Genomic DNA, 7423 nt, shown 5'->3' on the forward strand with positions numbered 1-7423 from the left:
TCTATTCCCTCTGGTGGGTGGTGGACTAAAAGGGAAGTTAAAGCATTTAAGAACCATCATTAAAAGTAAGCCTTGAAAAAAATTGAAGTTACAGAGTTTGCCTTTAAATACGGTGTGCAGAATAAAAAATGGGGTGGGGGTTGGCAAGGAGAGGTAGAGATTGGTTATGATAGGATTGTCACTGAACTTGGGTGATGAGCACAACCTCTACTTCTGTGGATATTTGAAAGTAAATAATTACAAATAACATAATATCTTATATATTACACTTCACACACTATATATTGTAAGCTTTTGTGGTACATAAAACATAGAGATTCTATAGGTTTAGTCCTTCTAATTTCTAAATTAACCCTTACTCAGTCCTGGACATGGTGATTATAATGGTTAACCTTGGTTGTCAACTTGACCTGGAGTCAGATAAGAGATAATGTGCTGGGCACAGCTGCTAGGGATGGTCTAGATTAAGGCTAACCTCTAGTCATGCCTTTGAGGGATTAGGCTAGTCTCTGGGTTTGTGCTATGTGAAAAGGAAAACGCCTGACCAAACTGCCAACTTCGTCATTCCCTGAGATATCTTTACTGTTGAGGTATCAAACAAGAAGCTTACATAAATATTCCATCTCTGACAGTCATCAGGCACTCCCCCTCCCCCAGTCTCCGTCTAAACTGTAGAGAGTTCTGAAATAACAGCTTGTTCTTGAGAAAATGTATCAGTTTATCTTGTAGTCTTTAGATACCCCATGAAACAACACTTCTTTAATTGGTTAGTTGGTCTCCAGTGCAAGATTAAACTTCGGGCCCTGGGCTTATTTAGCAAACACTCTTCCATTCTACATCCTTGGAACAATGTTAAACATCTTTTCTCTAAAACCAATCACTTCCACCATCATAAATAGGAAAGCCCATGTTATGTCCTGAGGACAAAGATCTATTAATGAGTATACAATACAGATCCTCTCCCATTGGGCTCCTGGTCAGTCAGGAACCATCACGGGTATAGAAATCAGGACAAGGGTTTGGAAAGTAGAGAAGAGTTAAGCCTAACCAGAACATGTTCCCTCACATGCTCTAGAGATTTTTTTACTAATCCCTGGACAACTAGGTTCCTTCTATCTTATGGTAGTACCCAAGAAACATTGGTAGCTTGGAATTGAGCTGGAAAACCAAATTCGAACATTTGGAAAAGATAGTAATTAAAAAAAAATAAAAGGCAGTGTTGGGATCATTCAGCATTTAGTAAATCAACATCTTAACAAAGCACTCTATGCAACTGAAGCACACACACCCCAAAGCACAAAAAATTTGCCGGCACCCGGGTAGTGTTCCACCCAAGCATACAAACACAGCTTACAGCTGCTCCAACCATCCCGTGCCCGCCTCCTCAGGAGTCGACATCCACCTCTAGAAAGCCCACTGTCTTATTTATTGTCTAGACTTATGGTAAAATGCCCTGACAAAAGTAACTTCAAAACAGATGGGTTTATTTTATTTCGATGCACGGTTCAAAGTATAATCCATCATGGCAAGGGAGTCAAGGCAGCAGCAGCTCGGAGCTGCCTGTCATACATCTGCTGGCAGAAGACAGCAATGATTGTCTGTATTGACTTCATTCTCCCTACTCTCTGCAGTCCAGAATCAATACCCAGGGAATGGTCCCACCACAGTAGGTGGGTCTTCCACCTCAATTAACACCCTCAAGACAAACTGCCATAAGCTCCCCCAGACAATCCTGTAAAGGCATGCCTAGAAGTTAGTCATGGCTAACCCAGAGGCTAGACCATCCCTAGCAGCTGTGCTCAGCACATTATCTTTTAGCTGATTCCAGGTCAAGCTGACAACCAAGGTTAACCATTATAATCACCATGTCCAGGACTGAGTAAGGGTTAGTTTAGAAATTAGAAGAACATATGTCCTTATAGAATCTATAAGTTAGAATATCACTCCTGTGGTATGAAGAGAGGGCTCAGCAATTAAAACTACTTCCTGCTCTTCCAGAAGACCCACATCAAGTGGCTTACAACCACGTGAAACTCCAGGCCCAGAGGATTCAACACCCTCCTCTGGTCTCTGGGAGCACCTACACATGTATGTCACTCACTCATAGACACACATATGCACAGACACAAGTAAATCCTTTATTTTTAAAGGCATCACTGCTTAGATTGTTGTTGGCTGGAAAACATAAGGGAGGGGATTCATTCTACAGCCAAATCCCCAGCAGACACCTGCAGGAAGACAACGCCATGTGCTAGAGTCAGCTATCCTCAAACTTACAAATCAAAACTTAATTCAAAACAAAATATTCTTTGTAATTTCATTGGAGAATGTATGAATGGTTCACTGATATTTCCATCTGTCAAAGAAAAACCAGCCAGAATTTATAATTAAGATAGTTATTTATCCCTTGGGGGTTCAGAGTCATTTTGTATGATGTGGTCCAAATCAGTAATTTTCCAGATAAACAAGACATCTGGAAAGTTCTATCTCTTGTCTATTACTATTTTACTCACACGAGATACCACAGAACAAAGTAAGAAAATCCAGTTTAAACATTTAGGAATGCAGGACTGACCAACCAGATGGCGTCCCACCCAGGGGAGCTATAGGACCCTAGGGTCAGTCACAGTTTCTGGAAGTAATAGATGGGATAACAGAATTCGGACTCTTACTTTAAGAATGGAAAGTTAGGTTCAAAGTGTCATGTAGAAGTACACACTCGCCAGGGACCAGCCCCTGTGATGCCCGGGTCCCAATAAGGATAAGGAACCAATGAGGGAGGAGTGAGTCAGGCATGGAGATGTGGGGAAACTTCCATCCTGACTGACTGGCAATCAGAAAGCTTCTTTATTTATACAGAACTCAGTAGGCAGGGATAGATCATGCTGTTCCAAAACATAGACCAATCATTTTTGTCCTTGACATATGTTTTGACTTCCTCTTGGTCATAAGTTTAGTCATCATTGATAAAAAATGATTGAACAGAATTATCTCTTACAATCATTTTCCCTCACCAACCCCATAGCCCAATGTTTAAGAATCTTGGTTTCAAGGTCACTAGAAAGAAAGAAAATCTGCGAGCCAGCCTGGGAAAATTGCCCTGTCCTGAGCAGTATATTGTTAACTCTTTTTGTTTGTTTGTTTGTTTGTTGGTTGGTTGGTTGGTTGGTTGGTTTGGGGAGGGAGGTTGTTTGTTTGTTTTTTGAGGCAGGGTTTCTCTGTGTAGCCCTGGATGTCCTGGAACTCACTCTGTAGACCAGGCTGGCCTTGAACTCAGAAAGCTGCCTGCCTCTGCCTTCCAAGTGCTGGGATTAAAGGCATGTGCCACCATTGCCTGGTGTATTATTAACTCTTAATGATCACAGTATACAGTAAGATGAGGTTTTTAGTCTGATCTGCTGCCAACTCTTCTAGCCCACCATAGAAACTTGTTGACCTTTTACTCTGTTCCGATCATCTTGTTCCTGAGTAAGTACAGGCACAGATGTTCCAAGAGCGTCTTGGAGTCAGAGCCTCGTAAGATCTCCAGCATCTTTATATTGAGTCATAACCTCCAGGGTGTAACAAAGGCCTTCAAGTAGGACCAGATAAGGATATCTCCGTAAATGCAGGAGGGAAAGGATGCTCAGAACTTTCCTGGGAGAAGGTGTAAATGATACAAAAGAAAACCTCCATCAATCCAATATCCCATGTTGTAGAAAGATTAAAAGAGCCCCTCATGCATGCAACACGTGGTGATCAAGACAAAAACTGGAAGACCTCTGTGGTATCCTGCCCCTCTGCTCCGTTGCGGGTTCTGGAAGCGAAAGAAAGCTGTGACAGGCCTGGGGTTGAGAGCACCTGCCTGTGGCCCGAAACATTGGCAGCAGCCCCTGAGATCTAACACGGACTTTGCAGCTCGGAACGTCAAAAGAACTGAAACTAAATGAAACTCAGCGGTTCCTGCCAGAACTCCGTTTGAAGTGCTGTTTTGTATACAGACTGGGGTACTGTTTTCCTGCTATCACGTCTATGCTAAAAACCAAGAATTGTTTCGGTTTCGATCCTGCCTGTGCCATATAAACCCATTTTTCTCTAGTAAAGACACACCTTGATAAATCTTCTTGGTGTGGTTTCTTTGTCTCCTCCCTCACCCGCTTATTTCCACAGGTACTCAATTTCCCAGTTCGAGATCACCCACGGAGAGAGGGACTGCTGAACGGCCACCCTCAGACCTCATGATGTTGATTGCATCCCATGCTGGATGACTTTCCAAATTTGCTGGAACATTATAAAGCTGCTGTGCTGACTTTATGACTTCCGCTGGTCCCAGCAGATATGGCTGTGCCACACACTCATATAGGAAAGTGGAAAATAGACTCTTCATTCCTTTCAATATGTGCCCTTCATGACTGACCAGTGGTTCCTAATGCTGTGACCCTTTAATACAGTTCCCCATGTTGTGGTGACCTCCCAACCATAAAACTATTTTTGCTGCTATGTCATAACTAATTTTGCTACTACTATGAATCCTAATGTACATATTTTTTTGGAAACAGAGGTTGCCAATGCGGTTGAGAAGCTGTGATCCTGACTCACTGGGAGGGGTGAGAACATGGAGCATGTTTTTCCCTTGTGAGTCCAGTTCTCCTTCTTGAAATCTCTTGTTATCTTTTAAGGTATTACAGTTCCACCAGAAAATAAATTTCTTATTAGCATCATACAACAAATGGTGGTTAAAGCCATTAAGATATAATAAAAGGATAATATCAATAGTCTTTATGCCTCTGGAGTCGCACACAAGTGAATATGCACATCACTGAAAGCAGATTTGCAAGGAAATACACAATGATAGAAACATGGGCACAGACTAAATAACATTCTAACAGTGGAATATTTGCTGCTGGTAAATGATGCTCTGACAGACCAGATCACACAAAGAACACATTCCAATAATAATCTAGGAAATAATCTAAAGCATGTGACATGTCACAAGTACCATGTTCTCTCACCCCGAGATTGATAAAAATGTATGTCATGCAACTGATAAGAAGACCGCATGCTCATACACAGACACCTCAAAGTATGGAAGTATAGCAATGCCCCCATTTTTCCAATACTGAGCATGTGGTGGGTAAATCATTCCATATAGTGAAAAGGAAAAAAACAGTGACCTGTTTAGCAAGTCTGTGCATCCCTAGAGTCTGAACTGACAGGAAAATAGCACGGCTCTCACACAGTGAAGACCTGCATGTAAGTACAAACGAAGGCAGACAGGACAGTGACAGTCTACCCAAGGTTGCATGTCATCAGCTTTGTTTATCCTAGAAGCCCTGGCTATGCTTTAACAACATGTCTGAAGAAAATGCTAAATGGTCATTTTCTGTTATCCTCTCAAATAGAAATGTAAGCTATTATGTGCATGTTTTCCAAGAGTGTCATAGTGAACGTAAATGTTTAACTAATTAATTTTGATCTTCCACCAATGAGCTTAGAAACCAAAGGAGTAAAAACTGTGAACATAAGAGAGATGTTGAGCAGAGGGTGAGTGTGTGACGTGAACTGGTGACGTGAGGTTCATTTGTTACTAAAAATAGACATATGGCAGATGATAGATGATAGATACAAACATACATACATACATACATACATACATACATACATAGATGATAGGTAGGTAGATAGATAGTGAATAGATGGATAGATAGATGATAGGTAGATAGATAATGGATGGGTAGATAATGGATAGATAGATAGATAGATAGATAGATAGATAGATAGATAGATGATAGGCAGATAAATTAAGGATAGATACATAGATGATAGATAGATAGATAGATAGATAGATAGATAGATAGATAGATAGATAGATGATAGATTAAGAATAGATAGATAGATACACAGATAGATAGATAGATAGATAGATAGATAGATAGATAGATAGATAGATAGATAGATAGATGGATGGATGACAGGCTTAACCATGAATCACATCCACTCTCAATGAATTTTTCAGTCACTAAAACTGACTGAGATTGCTGTGGACTTTTCAGAGGCAGCACTGGAGCTTCCATCTAAACCATCAGCAGTGGAAACATGGGGTATATCGTGGGATCCCGACTGTGTCTGCTCACTGGTTAGAGCAGTTCAATGTCTTACTTGATTCTTGATACTATATCAGAGGTAAGAGCTGTGTCCCCGTCTCCCCTTATCCTTTTTCTCCACATGTCTAGTTTTTTTGGTGCTTACACACTTACACAGCATGTGGATGTGTTTGTGATGCTATTGTTTGCATCTCAGGCAACAGAAACACTAAGACCATGGTAACACCAGCAACTGACCCAGATGATTTGCTGGGATGTGGACATCATCTCTGAGACACAGAGGCACCAGCACGACCAGTTTGCATCACAGATGATCACAGTAAACCTTGATGAGCTGGGTCACAGATCTCCCAACCATGTTTAATCCTCCCACTGGCTTTTGGCTAGGATCGCCTTGCTCATGGAATGCTCGGCCTCTTCGTGATAAATGATTCTCAGGAATGTTTTCAATGGTCACATCTGTTCTTGAGACTCTCATACATACATCTCCATGTCCTGTCTACTCTCCCCGCCCCCAACCCCCTACCCTCTTTCAACTCTCTTCCACTCCTGTCATCATCCTCTCCCCACAGGTCCCATTCCCACATTTATGCCCTTTTGTTTTGTATTGTGAACCACTGATCTTAATCAGGGCCATTGGAGCCTAGAGAGCTCCCTGTTTGGTACATAACTGAAAGCAGTAACTGTCCCTCCCCAGAATCCACCAGTTGCCAATAGTTCAGAAGAGAAGGTTAGAACCCCTGCACTCCTTCTCAAGCTATAGTTAGCTGTTCACAGGCCCAATCTTGTGCAAGCCCACTGCAGGCAACTATAGCTGCTGTGAGATCCTGTTTGAGATCCTGTGGTAATGCCTTGCAGACCTGCTTTGTCTTCTCACCCCTACATTCCTTCTGCTCTTTTCTACAGTGTCCCCTGAGCCTTAGGAAAGGTGGCATAAATGTTCCGTCTAAGGGTATTCATCTTGTGTGGTTCTCGGTCTCTGCATTCACCACTGTCCACTACAAAGAGGGGCTTCTTGGTTAAAGATGAGAATGATGCTTGATGCTGCATCAATTGAGCTAAAGAACAATACCGAGTTCCCTCCAGGGGCCTAAAGTCGCAGTCACAGGATTTTGAACAGTCTACAGTTCCAGGCTCCTGTGGAGTGGGCCTCAAATCCCATTAGAGAGTAGCTGTTACCCCAAAGCAGATGTGCAGCTACTTCACCAGTGGGCACCTCTTCCTTGGCAGGTTGGCATTATCGTTTGCAGGGTTCTCGTCTAGGTAAGAATATGGATAGCAGAGCTCCTTCCAGCCTGGGAGGAGGAAGCTCCAGTTTAGCTGCAACCAAGGTGTGTGGT

This window comes from Mastomys coucha, unplaced genomic scaffold (genome assembly GCF_008632895.1).
Source record: "Mastomys coucha isolate ucsf_1 unplaced genomic scaffold, UCSF_Mcou_1 pScaffold22, whole genome shotgun sequence".
NCBI classification, from domain to species: domain Eukaryota; kingdom Metazoa; phylum Chordata; class Mammalia; order Rodentia; family Muridae; genus Mastomys; species Mastomys coucha.